At 42.0% G+C, this 15773-nt stretch overlaps 1 protein-coding gene across 4 annotated transcripts in view; it reads right to left on the reverse strand.

Annotated features, from left to right (window-relative positions):
• NSD3 (nuclear receptor binding SET domain protein 3) overlaps positions 1 to 14548 on the reverse strand; it is a 108718-nt gene extending 94170 nt beyond the window's left edge. For 2 of the 4 annotated variants that reach the window (XM_079778464.1, XM_079778461.1), the window contains exon 1: positions 13370 to 14548. The gene's annotated coding sequence lies outside the window, so the exon portion shown is untranslated. Of the gene's footprint in view, positions 1 to 12868; positions 12967 to 13369 lie in introns of those variants that run through there. The other 2 variants (XM_079778462.1, XM_079778465.1) reach the window with 2 other exon arrangements.
• Positions 14549 to 15773: the final 1225 nt, after the last annotated feature.

Here is a 15773-nt window from a genome sequence, read left to right on the forward strand (position 1 = left end):
GATTTTGGTGAACCAGAAACATTGTCACTAAATACAATCACACAATTTTCACTTGACCATGATTCCACCAAGTTACACACCATTTTAAGTTGCTTTGTCAATCTTATTTTTTCCTGACTAAACCACATTACTATTGAACTGCCTGTATCAATATAAAACTTAATAGTAAAATACCCTATTTTCCTTATCTATTTGGCTTAACCTCAACTTTCTTCACTTTATTCTTGACCACACCCATCAAGAACAAACGTGGTGTTACCACTTGAAGAAAATTTACATTATTTTCCAATCCCTTACATCAAGGTATTGTGTAGGAAGCTGTTATAGGGTTAAGCCTCGGGCTGACCTGCTGGCAAAGTTGCAAACAAGTCCCAGCCTGGAGGGCACAGTCCTCTAAGCATAATTAAGCTTGATCTTGTGACTGCTCCCTAGATCTTTCCTGGGTAGCTGTGGGAGGGGCAGCAAGTGCTGCCAAAACAAGTGAAACTTACAACAATATTGTAGATTACCTTGTTTGTCCCTGATTATAAATAAAGCCTCAGCTTTGCAGTCTGGATCTGTCTGTGGCCTCAGCAAGGCACAGAAGATCCACCTAGACCCAGCTTTTTCTCTTTTTCTATCACTTCTCCATCCTTCGTTGCCCCCGCTCAGGCTCGCCGAACCCTTGGCTGTGCTGGCGCGGCACAGTATTGTCGCACGCTGAAAATTACTACAAACTAAGTAACACATCAGTCATCCTGTTCTATTCACTATGAAATCTAGTAAACTAACAAGTTCATCCACATATTGTCCTACCTTTCCCCAAAACACTTAAATTATAATAAAACTAGAGGCCCGGTGCATGAATTTGTGCATTGGGTGGGGTCCCTCAGTCTGATCAGAGGATCGGGGCCAGTCGGCTGCGGGGAGGGACCGCGGGAGGTTGGCCAGCTAGGGGGAGGGACCATGGAAGGTTGGCTGTGGGAGCGTACTGACCACCAAGGGGCAGCTCCTGCATTGAGCGTCTGCCCCCTGGTGGTCAGTGTGTCGTCATAGTGACCAGTCAACCTGTCATTCGGTTGACCCGTCGTAAAGGTTGCTTAGGCTTTTATATATATAGATGTTTTCTCAGTTTGGTTCTTAAAACTTTGCAAATGTTCACATTTTACTTTGTTTTCTCTTGTAGTTTTCATTCCCCATAGCAAGATATAAAAAGAATGCATTATATGTAGTTTTTAAAGTACTAAGCAACTTATCATAATATCTAAAATAACATATACTAAATTTATCTTTCAAAAAAAAAAAAAGGGGGCGGGGGCAAAAAAAAAATTTATCTTTCCTGTAAAGACCAGGATTTTTGGTTCATCAGGTTTAGCACTTTAGTGTTTTAGGTTCAACTGTATTCAACATTTCATTTTAAAATAGGCAATAAAAGTCAGAACATAAGTAACTTCATACTATAAATTCAAAATTTACATTATCACCTATTTGCTTAATCAGAAGACTAAGTGTTGGTGAAGCTGTAGCCTTCATGCTGTTGTTATAACAACAGTGTAAGCAAATTTGGACTGGAAAGTTAACTTCATGTTTATACTTGTACCAGCATGAATTCTCTTACCAACTGAGAAACGCCCACATAACCCATGCAAGCATTCTGATCATGCATTAGTTAACTTTCAACTTTTAAGTTCTATGAAAGTGAGTTTGAGTCAACTGAGTTTATTTCTTCACCCATTAAACATGCAACTAAAGATTAGTTCATCTTGCATGTATTATTTTTCTTACATTAAAAAAAGTCATTTATTATCACCTATATGCCTGTTACAGTTCTAAACATCATACTCTATTGTACCTGAGATAAACCCCATCATTATGACACTGCCACTGAACAAAGCTCTAGGCACACTCTAGCACGTCTAATTTGGATCCCTATAACTCCAGAAAATAGTCATTTTCATCTCTATTTCAGATATAAGAATTCTGAGCTTCAGAGGTAAAAGGTACAGTGGGGACAGGAACTCAGATTTCCTTGGCTCTTGGCCTACACTTCACTGACCACTGAGTTAAAAAAAAAAAAAAAAGATGTTTAATTAAATGTCTTATGGCAAATAGAACAAATGTCAAGGTGAAGGTCAGTTAGAGCAAAGCAAACCTCTCTTAAAAAAACAAGACCATACTTTCCAAATGGTAACAAGGTTGCAACAATTAATTATACAGGCATAGCATAATTTTTATAAACATTTTCTAAAACAAAGTAGTTCTAAATAAAATTTGAATGAAAAAAATATATTTTAAACCGCATACAACACTCTACATTGCAATGCAAACCATTGCATGGTACACTTTAAATGGGTAAATTGTATGGTATGTGATTTATTTCTCAATAAAACTTATTAAAAAAAACTTTCTGGAGAAAAAATTGAAAATGTGTCAAAAGCTTCTGAAATGTTCATTTTTTAAATATATTTTTACTGATTTCAGAGAGAAGGAGAGACAGACACATCAATGATGAGAGAGAATTAACCACTGAGCTACATTGGCCAGGCCGAAATGTTCATATTTCTAAAGTAATTTTACTTCCAGGAATTGACTATAATAAAATAATCAGTCATACAGTATTTTTTTAATGTGTAAAGATGTCTCAAATTATAATATCCCCACGTTCTAAGCTGCCTAAAATACCATCAACAGAAGAAGGGTGAACATTCTTTACAATGAAATGTTAACAATTTTTAAAACTACATTCTCAAAAAATTATTTCGCAATAAAGCATGTCACAAAATAATATAAATGTACAATTCCAATTTGTAAAGAAAATACATATAATGTGGAAATAAGAAAAAAAACCATGAAGAATATAGAACAAAGTGTTAATAGTAGTTACTTCCAGTTGGTAAGATTTTAGGCGATTTTAAATGGTTTTCAATTTCCCTACAATAAACCATCCTTTCATAACTTAAACATGATAAATGTTATTTTTAAACTACTGGCCACTTTGGAAAGTGCAAATTTTCCATTAAAAGATAAAAACTAATAGGGCCATCAACATTTCTTAGGGATATTATGTATGTGTGTGCATGTATGTAATATATTTGCAATACCTTAACCTTAACCAACAATACCTCAGCCACCCAATAAAATTTCTTTTCTATTTTTTAAAATATGCTTTTATTTCAGATAGGAAAGGAGAGGGAGAGAGACAGAAACATCGAAGAGAAAGAAACACAGATCATATGCCTACTGTACACCTCCTACTGGGTATTGAGCCTGCAACCCTGGCATGTGCCCTGACCAGCAATCAAACCGGTGACCCCCTGGTGCATGGGACTACGCTCAACTGAGCCATACCTGTGGGGCAAAAAATTATATTCTAATGACCAATGCATAATTGTGCAGATGATAACAATACAGAAACCCTAAGATAACTTTTTCAGACACAAAGTAAACTACCTAATTTAGATTTAAAAAATAAGTATATTAATTCATGTTAGCTTCCACTTTTAGGAAAACTCAACATCTTTTCAGGGGGAAAATTAGTAAGGCATATCTTTAACCTTTAGTCAGAATAAAAAAAGAATACCATTCTATTGCATTGCAGAAAGGAATTCAAATTTACAGTAAAGCACAGCAAGAAGTTTCTCACCACAATCAAACATGAAATACTACATCCTAATGTATCAGGATCCTGAAGCAATCATAAACACAAAGATAGCTTAAACTGACAAAATTATAATAACGAAATAAAGGCTTTAAATTTATGTATGTAGAAGTGTTATAAAAATGTATTTCTCAAAGTCTACACTGCAGAGTTTTATGCAAATAGACTGTATTGGGGGGGGGGGGCAACGCCAGGGGGGTGCGGACTGTCAACTTTTTCTATCAAAATCCTCAAAAGTCAACACTGAACTTTTCCAAACATATTTAAAAAAATAGTCTAGAAAACCCAATCAAGTTAAGTTTCTTCAGTTTCAAAAGAAATTTGGTTCACCTAGCCCAGTGGTCGGCAAACTGCGGCTCGTGAGCCACATGCAGCTCGCGAGCCAGGGTTTGCCGCTCTGTTGACTAATGAGTTTGCCGACGACTGCTAGGCTAAATGTAACCGTGTAGTTGGAAGCTGTGAGGATTAGGCAATTGTGGCATATTGTGTGCAAAGAGGTAAAGGGTAGTATATGACAGTGGTGGCAAACTCATTAGTCAACAGAGTGGCAAACCGTGCGTGGCTCGCGAGCCACAGTTTGCTGACCACTGACCTAGCCAAAATAGAGAAAAGTTAAGAATCCAGCAGAGGCTCCAAGGATGAAGAGTCAAACATAGATTGTCACTACTGAGTACTTAATGTGAAAGCAAGAAAGTCAAACTTGTTTTTGTAAAATAAGATACTTAAGTTAGATTATTAGTACTACTAGAGGCCTGGTGCACGGATTCGTGCACCATTGGGGTCCCTCGGCCTGGTCTGCAGGGATCAGGCCAAAACTGGCTCTTCGACATCCCCCAAGGGGTTCCTAATTGCGAGAGGGTGGTTCTTGGGTGACGCACCCTGGAATTGGGCTGCCTCCTTTCTGGTTCCGGGTGTGTCACCCAAATGGCAGCAGTCAAGTCACCGCAGCTCGGCAGCTCCTGCGTTGAGCGTCGGCCCCCTGGTGGTCATTGCGCATCATAGCTACCAGTCAAACGGTAGGACAGTGGCTTAGGCTTTTCTATATATAGACTAGAGGCCTGGTGTACGAAATTCGTGCACAGGTGGGAGGGAGTGCCTCAGCCAAGCCTGCACTCTTTCACAGTCTGGGAGCCCTCAGGGGATGTCCGACTACATTTTTAAAAAACCACCCTGTACTTAATTTTCTTACTGACTCCTCCTTTTAAACTCCCTCACTCTCACATTCTGTTTCTTCTTTTTATTTAACTATTTTCCTGGCCTCACCCCATTTTAGCATCCTTCTTTTTCCTGCTTTCTTTCCCTCCCTCCTCCATTCTCTCCCTTCATTCCCTGTATCTGTTTCCTTCTTATTCCTCTCCCCTCCCCCCATTCACCTTTCCCTTGTGAGCCTGAACCCTGCCTCCCTCCCTCCTTCCTTATTATTACCCCCCCCCCCCACGCCCCTGCCATGTGCACTGGTTTCTCTTTTAAACCTTCCCCTGTTGGGACCTGCTTCCAGCCCCTCCTGAGCGCACTTTGATATTAAAGCTTCCATTCGGAGGTGTTAATCCCCAGCCCCGACCAGGCCTTCACCACCGCCCTTTCCCCAGCCTCCCCGCTGCCATCCTCCTCCCATTCCCTGCCCGGGACACCCCAACTTCTAGTCAACAAAGTACACTTAACACGCCACCAACCTAACCCTGGCCAGTGTCTTTGGGGTCCAGCCCTCGGGGACGAAAGCGGTACCCTCCTTAGTGTCCGACTCTGCCCCAGCTAAGCTGTGCCTCCCCTCACAGCGCAAGGCGCCCGGCCCAGCGAGGGTGGTGAGGCCCGCGCAGCCCGGGCACTGCTGACGTAAAGCAGGAGTGCCTCCGCCCGGAAGCCCTCAGACTATCCACCCCTTCGTCCCAACAGCCTGCGCTGGGGGCCTCCGCCCTCCTCCCACATCTGGGCAGGGCTCCCCACTCCGCGCCGCCTCCCCTCCCCCGCAGTCACCACCCCCTCCTGCGTGCAACCCCGCATTTCCTTCCCTTTTCCATTCCTGCATCTTTTTTTGTTCCCTTTCTGTATTTGTTTTCCTCTTGGCCTGTCTGCATGCAGGCGTGCCTTCCTCTCCCTCTCCTTTTTTATCCCCTCCTATCATATCCTATCCTACCTGCCCCGAGCCTCGCAGTTGTCTGAGCAGGGGGTGGGATGCAGCCTATCAGTCATTATGTGACGGCGTCCCAGACAATTTGCATATTCCTCTATTACTAGGATAGATAGGCAAATTTGACATGTTCTAAGCAAAAGTCTAAAAGATTAGAGTTTGCACATTAATCTAAAGCCAAGTCACTAAATCCTATAAAAAATGCAAAAGAGCCTGGCCGGTGTGGGCTAAGTGGTTGTGTGTTGACCTATGAACCAGGAGGTCACAGTTCAATTCATGGTTAGATTCCTGGGCAGGGCACATGCCCAGGTTGCGGGCTCAATCCCCTGTGTGGGGCGTGTAGGAGGTGGTTGATCAATGATTCTCATCATTAACCTTTTGCACTCGGATGTCGAGATTAAAATTACTCTTTGAATGTATCAATCATTTGAAATATAAAAAAACCCAAATAAATAAGTTTGTATGAAAAGAAACTCCAGTTTTTTATTCTACTGCCGTGCTTTGTAAAATCTGGGGTATTTAAAAAATTAAATCCCGAGTAGAATAAAGGAATAGAGAAAAAAGCAAGCGAGTGCAAAGGGTTAATGCTTCTATCTCCCTCTCCCTCTTCTTTCCTCTCTGAAATAAATTAAAAAATATATTTTTGAATGCAAAAGAGATGAATTCTGAATTAATAGTACTTTGCATAAAATGGCATAATTTTGTAGGATTCGGAACTTTTTGTTTTTTGTTAATCCTCGCCCAAGGATATTTTTTTCCATTGATTTTTAGAGAGAGTGGAAGGGAGGGAAGAAGGGGAGGGGAGAGGCGTTTGAGGAAGAGGGAGAGGGAGGGAGAGAGAGAGAGAGAGAGAGAGAGAGAGAGAGAGAGAGAGAGAGAGAGAGAGATGAGAGATGAGAGGCACATAGATTGGTTGCCTCCCGGATGCACCTAGACTTGATGATCCTGCAACCCAGATATGTGCCCTTGACCGGGAATCAAACCCAAGACCCTTACCGTGGGAGGGCCCTATGCTCTAACAACTTAGCCATACCAGCCAGGGCAGGATTCAGTATTATTTTTGTTTCACATTTATTAATAAAGCCCAAGGTTTCAAATCACTAAATGATTACACTAAATGCAAGAAAGTTGTTCTTTTTAAAATATATATATATTATTGATTTTTTTACAGAGAGGAAGGGAGAAGGATAGAGAGTTAGAAACATCGATGAGAGAGAAACATTGATCAGCTGCCTCCTGCACACCCCCTACTGGGGATGTGCCGGCAACCAAGGTATGTGCCCTTGACCAGGATCGAACCTGGGACCCTTCAGTCTGCAGGCCAACGCTCTATCCACTGAGCCAATCTGGTTAGGGCAAGAAAGCTGTTCTTGTTTAATTGTCTAGATAATCCTTTTGATAATAACACACAAAAACTGGTCATTCAGTTTTAACATCTGCTGAACCCTCAGGGCTATTAATTTTTAGGTTATTTTTCAGCATACTTTTATTCCTAAAAGTCCAAATACCAGGAAGGCAATACCAGCTACCCTAATGGGGCTATCTTCAGCTTTTCTTAAAGAGTTTATTACTTGGGTGGTAACTACATGTTCACTTTCTAATTATTTGTTTGTACTGTACATTAGGTTTTATGGTCTTTTCTTTATAACATGTTTCACAACTTAAAAGTTTTTTAAATGCTTATTTTTTAAAGTTTTTGGGTGTGTTTTTTTGTTTGTTTGTTTTAATGTACAGCTTTCTTAAGACTCCACAGCTAAGAGATATCAGAAACACAAAACTCAATAGATGCAATACTATCTTGGCTATGACCAAAATGCCACTGCACAAGTCTCCATATGACACTTCTTAATTTTCTTCTTCATCTCAAATCAATTTGATGAGCTAAATTTTGCTTACCCACAAAATCTCAGGAAGCCATACAGTTCTTAAATTTAAAATATCTACTTATATATTTCAAGAACCTTGAATATAAGTTATACCAAAATAAGAAATAGCATGTTCTATGGCAGAAGAATGCTCTATCCTTACATTAAAAATTAATGTTTAATTGCCTATCAAGGTAAGGATAAAGCAAGCTATGAAGAAAAAGTCAAGAAACACACACCCACATATATATTTTTAACCTTCTAAAAAGTATTGAGACTGAAATCTGAAAATCTAATCATACTTAATATGACAGTCTATTAGGCCTCAGAAGTTCCTCAAGTCGCTTAGGTGAAATAATTCTTGTGCTTTTTTACTTCACATTCAAAGGAAAAGAGTTGAGTTATTGTGTGGGAATTCTACCCAACATTTCAGAAGGTATAATATAAACTTGAGGTATTATTATTAGATAATAATATATTTCTATGGTTAAAAATGGAAACTGTATGAATATTAAAAATTTTCATTTTCATTTTCACTTTCTTCTCAATACAGCCCTAAATCTAGATGAAAAAGGGAACCTAGTAAGGAAAGAATTATCATTTGTAGATGAATCAACTATGACACAGATTCACATTGAAATTTAAAAATAAGCCAAGAACCCATTTTCAAATTCAAAATCTTGTCAATAAACAGATGTAATTTAGGAGTAACAACACACATCCATCTAATAAAAAACTGAACATTCTCTAAATTCACAAAACTGAAAATATGCCTTTAACTTTCTTCTGTTCATGACACACTATAGAGGCACAACATGAAACAGAAGTGTTTAAAGGTACTTATTAAGCATTTAGTAAGGTCAACAATAAAAACCAAAAATAAAACTTGGTAAGCTTTTAAAAAAAGTGTTAGGTAGCCATCGTATAATCAATTTTTTAAATTTACCATTATTAATATTTATAAAAAGATTAGCTTGAAGAAATAAAGCTGATCATTCATTGAAAACTCAAACGCTGGACATATTTATTAACAAAGGAATAAATCACCTTAGCTGCTCTTTCAAATATGACAGACTCCACTTAAAGTAAAACTAAACACAGCATTTCATCAAGAAGCAGACTTTATGAATACTAAATTCTAAACCTTTTTAAAGCTTTAATGATTTTAATTTTTTAAGTGTCTAAAATAGACTATCTTTTCGTTTTTTAAAGAATCCAATGAATAAATACCCATAACTTACTTTCCTCCTGATAGACAAAAATAATAAAAAATAATCAACAGTACCTGCTAAGATTTTTTAAAAACTTTTCAATGAGGTATTTTTAGTTCATTTTTAAAATTTTACCAGTGTCTCATTTTTCTTTCCAAGTTGTTTTCCAGGACCAAAATGGACCTCTTATTATTATTTTTTTATTTCATTGCTATCTTATTTCATTGCTAATTTTATTAAAATAGGAATAATTCTGCCCCAAACCACTTCATTACACAAAACACAAACTTCCAAATACTTGGACATGCCTGGCTGGTGTGGCTCATGGTTTGATTCCCACTCAGGCACACGCCCAGGTTGCAGACTCCATCCCCAGTGCAGGGTGTAAGGGGCATGCAGGAGGCAGCCAATCAATGATTCTCTCTCATAATTGCTGTTTCTATTTCTTTTCCTCTCTGAAATCAATAAAAATATTTTTTTAAAAATGATATTTGGACATGATTAATTTATGTATGCAAAAATATTCTGTGCATATGCTATATGTAAAACATAGTAAATATGAATAGAAGCATAATCCTTTAGCTCCATAGTCTGCAAACTGAGGCTCGAGAGCCACATGCGGCTCTTTGGCCCCTTGAGTGTGGCTCTTCCACAAAATACCACGGCCTGGGCGAGTCTATTTTGAAGAAGTGGCGTTAGAAGAAGTTTAAGTTTAAAAAATTTGGCTCTCAAAAGAAATTTCAGTTGTTGTACTGTTGATATTTGGCTCTGTTGACTAATGAGTTTGCCGACCACTGCTTTACCTCACGACAACTTAATCCTCTCGCATTCATTATACTAAATGTGCTTAAGCTTGAGAATTCCCCCTCACCTTGAGCTTTCACAGAAAGCTCAAATACTTTCATAATAATGATGTAATGTGATGTGGTGTAAAGAGCCAGGTAACAGGATGTCTCCAAAGTCTCAGTTTTCTTTCTTGTAAAATAAAATAGCTGTACTGTATCTCTTTTCTACTTAAATAGGCCTGTTAACATCCTAATGTGAACCAACATTCCAAACAATGAAATACTATATGACCTTTTAAAAAAAATGCTATAGATTCATAAGTGCTCATTTAGAAGGATGTCCCAGATAGCCTGTTAAAACAAAAATGCAAAATGCAGATAGCATGGCCCAATTTATATGCACTTTAAGACACATATACATATATGTACAGAAATATTCTAGGACACACTAGAAACTTCAAATGATCATCAATGGGAAATAGGGGAACTTTTTAAAACCTGTCTTTTATAGTAATTGAAAAAAAATAATGAACATGTATTACTTCAGTGAATTTTTAAAAAACATAAAAGTAAAAATCTACTGATTCAGGTTATATAATTAGAAAAGACGTGAGTTCAAATACTGGTTTTGCTGTTTACTGTGTGTAATGTTGTTAAGCTACTTAAACCTCAATTTTCCCATTTGTAAAACGGAGTTAATAGTAGTAACCTCACACAACTGTCTGGGTAAAGAAAACCATGCATGTAAGACACTCAGCATAGCATATTTTAAGAGGACAACTATTATCAGCTATAACTATGATTATTGTGAATGTTATTATAAACTCCATAAACTGAGAGTATTTAGAATCAGATTTGACAATTCACTCAAGAATGATCAATCTCAAAGACAACCAATTTCCTTTAACCAAAACTCAAAACTCTTTCAACCGGGTCCACATAAGAGCGTATTTATTAATTTAAAGTTTTTTTAAAAAAAAGCTCTCACAGCCCTGGCCGGTTTGCTCAGTGGTTAAAAGACATGTTCAATTCCCAGGGTCACAGGTTCTTGATCCCTGGCCCTTGTTGGGGCTTCTGGGAAAGGAAACCAATCTATATCTCTCTATCTGTATGTCTCTCCCTCCCTTCCATTCTCTCTAAAAAGCAATGGAAAAAAATATCCTTCGGTGAGGATTTAAAAAAAAAAAATAAGCTCTCATAGGTAGCAGGTGGGCTGATGGATATGGTAATCAGAGTAAAGTTTGGGTTTTAATTAAGTCTTACCTAACTAGAATAGTCTTCTTTATTATACGGATACCTATCCAAGATACCAAACTACTCATGACAACTGGGCAAGGGACCCTGATCTTTACAAAATGCTGCATACATAGGAATACACTTTATTTTTAGTAATTCAAGCTCCCAATGTGAGTTATTTATTTTAATACACAATTTTCATTTTCCTAAAAATGTATGGCACTAATAGTTCATGCACATAATTTGCAATTTAATTACAAATAACATGTCAAATGAGTGGAGATATAAAAATGCAATCTGCATAAAAATAAATTCCAAAAAAAGCTTACTGAATGGCGTTTCGAGTGAAACTTTTTCTCACAAATTTTCCAAAAATTTGGGCTTAATTTTATCAAATAAAAATACTCCCAAGTTATAAACCTGGCCTTTATACTAAAAGCACTCTCACAAAGTACCACTCTAACAATATTCAATTTCATTTTTTTTAAAAGATCAAGAACACATCCTAAACTTCTATATAAAAACTGAAAAAATGTTGCATTAAGGTAGATTAAATCAATTATGTAGTGCAACTGGTTTGGGTCCATTATCTTACAATTTTAACAAGCCTTCCTGGTATTAGCGAACAGTTTCAATAGCGACATGATTAGTTAAAGTTTAGAGCACTCCAATTATAATTATAAAACAAAACAAGAGGTCACACACATTTAATCCTTTCCAATATGAAAATAAGAGTCTCCACCTAATGTATCTACTGTAAATTTGTCAGGATTTAAACTGAATTTCATAGCACACAAATAATTACATTTGAATATACTGAGGAGTTACTGTAGCTTTCCCGAGAGTAACCTAAAGTTCCCACCAAAAATATTGGCACTTCAATGAGGCTCTGAGAACTGCATGCCTACTTCATAGATTATTGCAATATGCTGAACTGGTGTTGAAGCTTGTATTAAGCTAGCTACATGAAAGTGAAGGGGGAACAGCTTTTATAAAAAAAAGAAAATGCTTCTTAACCTATAAGCAAGAGCTATCAGAAACACATTTTAAAATTCTACACACATTTTCTAATATTCAAAATACAGCAAGCAGATAATCTATGACAAGCAGATCTTCCTATCCCTTCTCACCCCCACACAATGCTTTGCCAAGAGCACAAGTCCAAGTAAAATAACCGATGCAATTTCCTTGTTTACTTAAAGAATTGCAGAAAACATGTTGACTGCTTCCGAGGCCTCAGAAGCCAATGAATATTTACAAGATCTTTCACGGTCATGGTTGAAATGAGAGAGTACTAATGATTCCTTCAGCTAGTAAATATACAGCCTGAACTTTATAAAAAGGGTTAAATTTTACACTGCGGTTCATTAGCATGCCTAGTTTGCCACCAGAAGGAAGAGGGAAGGGGGTGGGGGAGCAGCAACACACACAAGATGGAAAACATCACTACCTCCGTTTGGTGGTTAAGAATAATTTTAAATGACCTCAAGATGGAAGCGAAGAGTTCACGAATAGAAAGAAAGGGGGTTAACCATCTGAAATGGCCCCTTCCAGGTTCGTACTGATGTCGGGGAGAAGGAATTTATTTACACTGCAGTGCCTGGCAGCAAACATGGCTGCCCCTGCCCCCTTTAAATCTGAAGAGTCTTCACTCCCTCACCAAGACCATCGAATTGTGGCCGTCTCTCTCCCGGCCTTGCTACCATAACACTAACACTCCTCCCTCAACATGGTAAAGCCCACACCTCCCCATTTCACAACCACCGTAACAGCATAAACCACTTGCTTCTCTAGTCTCCAGCCTTGAACGAAAAGGCACAGAATACACACAAACATAGGAACAAAAGGCTTTCCCTTCCTAACACTTTAATAACTCCCCTCTCCCCGTCTTTCCCTCCCACTCTGTGATGTTTGGTGGGCGAGTTCCCACCCTGCCCAGCCTTCAGTTAATTTCCTTTCCCGATCCCAGAACTAGGTCTTCCAGTTTCCCGAGTCTCTTTCCCTACCTTCCTCTGGCATCCCGGCTCAGTCATTTCGCCTCTCTTTTCCTAACCCACCTTGCCCTCCACTTCCTCGTTTCTCCCCGGATGCCCATGTCTCCTTCCCGCCCCCCGGGGTCCCCGTCCCCACCCTTCACCCCCAAACCTAGTTCTCAGTCCGCCCCGGTCTCGAAACCCTAACTCCGCTCCTCGGGGCCTGCCCCTCCCCCGGCCCCATCTCTATCCCCGCCCCCCATCCCACCTCTACTCCCAATTCCCAGCCCAGCGCCACTCCAGCTCTTACCCCCGTCCCACCTCCCCTGCCCCACCTCCCCACACCCTCCACACCCCCACACCTGGCCATCTGCTCCTCCTCCCCGGCTCCCCTCGAACCCCGGCGGGCCGCTCGCGTGTCCTCCCACTCGCACTGGAGTCTCTCTCCCCACCCCGGTCCCATCCCTGGGTCGGCCCCTCCGGTACACCTCCCTCCCCCCCCCACACACACACACACGCACGCCTTCACTTTACCTTCAGTTTGTTCCATTCTAACCCCCAGCCGTGTCCGCAGGATCACAGGAGAGACACGGAGGCCCGGAGTGGAGCTGGGGTGCGGGCAGCCGCCCGGGCTGCGGGGGGAGGAGACGGAACCGAGCTAGGCCGCATGAAATCCCCGGGCTAGATTTCCCTCGCGCCGGATGCCTCTGCCATGGCGGCGAGCACGGAAGGAGGCCTCCGGGCCGGCCAGGCCAGGCCGGCAGCGGGGAGGAGGAAGGCTCCCGGAGGCGGGGTGGGCAGGGGCGGTGAGGGAGGGGGGGGGGGGGTCGCCGCGGAGCCGCCGCTACCAGAGAGGAGCCTGCGGCCGGCAGCCGACGCGGGCAGCAGGGTCCGCCGGGCTCCTGCCGGCCTTCGCGCGTCTGTCCGCGGCCACCGGTGCACAGTTCCCCGCGGCCTCCGCCTCGGTGCTGGCCGTCGCTGCCGCCGCCGCCGCCCGCTCCCGCCGCCGCCACCGACGCCGCGCACAAAGCCCCCCCACCCCGACTCTCGGGGCGCCGCCGCCGCCGCCAAATCTTCAGCCGCTTATTGGCTGCCCCGGCGCCTACCGGGAAATGCAGTCCCGGGTTCGGGGCGCTGGGGCGCGGGAGGAGGAAGAGGCTGGTGCGGAGCGGGAAGGAGGGGCCAGAGCGAGAAGCAAAACTGGAAGCAGCCCGAGGGAGTCTAGACCAGAAGTGAGGCCGCGGGCGGGGAAGGCGGGGGCACCGGAAGGAGAGGGAGGCGGCGGAGAGCAAAACCAAAACAAAACCCGGCGGTGGGGACGGCCGGGGGGAGGTCGGGTCTGCGAGGCAGGACCGCGCTCGTGCGCGTTACAGGTCGAAGCGCCGCACGTATGGGAAACACCAGGTGGGACCCCGCCGAGTGGCACTGCTGTCCGACCCCCAGGTGTGAGGTGAACCTCCTGACGGGAGCCCCGTCCCGGCGACCGGAAAGGGGACCGCCACGCGCGTGGCTCCTCGGCTGTCTCCGGTCCGACAGCTGTCAGAGCAGAGCTGCCCGTTCCGCCGGGGCCTGCGTGTGGACACCCTGGCAGCGACTTCCTCCCGGATCCTCGGGGGGCAAGTCTCTCTTTCGCCCCTGCGTTTTCGGCCGGAGGCTCCCCACTGCAGGCAGGGGCAGGCCCTGGCGGCCTCTCGACCTCTGTGGGGAGGCGCCCACCTCCCTCGCAGGGGCCGGGCCCCGCACGCCCGCTTCCTGCTAGCACTGCGGGCCCGGAGGCTTGTGGGTAACTAGGAGGACGTAGGGGCCTGGGCACCCCAGACCCCGAGGCACCCAGAGGGCTCTGTGCCCGTCGCGTGCTTGGGCCTTCTGCTTGCTGCTAGATCTTTTCTTTTCAGGGATGTGAGGGCATTTGTACTTAGAGTCCACGCAAGAATGAGAGGAAGAAGAGAGTCAAAATTCTCTGTAACCCTCTAACACCTCCCCCCCAGCCCCCCATCCTAGGAAATTTCTACTAAACAATGGCAGGTCCTGGGAGGTGAGCCCCAGTCAACTGTTCTTGCCGGAGTGTGCAGATTTGGTGATATTTCCTGGGCACCGTGTGATAATGACTAGAACACTGCAGCACAGAGAATGTATAAAGGAACCACAGGCAGCAATCAGACGAGAAAACCAAAACTCTGCTCTCTGTTCTGAGATTAATAAAGCCACATCGCTACTAGATGCTAGCCTCTCCACAGACGTTACAGTGCTGGATCTATTTGATACAGTTACAAGAAATTCCTGATATCTTTAACTACCACTTAAATAAGGAATTAAAGCATTCCCACAGATCAATTATTTTAATGACTACTAATTATGTATTAGTTTTTAAAAATATAACCCTGTTAATAATACTAAGGATGCTATTCAAGTTAAGCATTCCCATTACTATTAATCACTATTTCTAAAACTATGCTTGTGTAGTATCTATGCTTTGTGTAGCAACAAAAGCTAAAGGAATCAATAAAATCATATTTTTGTTTATTTTCAATGCCTAGATGTCTTTTTGGAGCTCAGACCTCCAAAAGGGGCCACCTGAGCTTATTTTAGTTTGATTCTATCTCCTGGGAAGAAAGGTTAAATTGTTTTTTTTATTCCTGTGATCCTTTCCACCTCCACCCTTCTTTTCCACCTTCCCATATTTACCCTGTTTTGTTGATAAACTGTTGCCTTGACTGGACACCTGGTTTTTCCCCTTGAGAAGAATTTGGTTGTCCCTAGGGACTTTATTTTGATTCTTCTCTTCTAAAACTTTGCTGACAAAAGTTTGAAATTAAAGTTATGTGAGGTAGATGCATAGTCTGTTTCTGCAAAACACTAGAAAATACATCATATTTCTAATAATATTTTATCTGAAGCCACATTTAGGGACATGCCCATTAAAAATGATATTTTTAAC

The sequence above is a fragment of the Cnephaeus nilssonii genome, assembly GCF_951640355.1.
Source record: "Cnephaeus nilssonii genome assembly, chromosome: 8".
Taxonomy (NCBI): Eukaryota; Metazoa; Chordata; class Mammalia; order Chiroptera; family Vespertilionidae; genus Cnephaeus; species Cnephaeus nilssonii.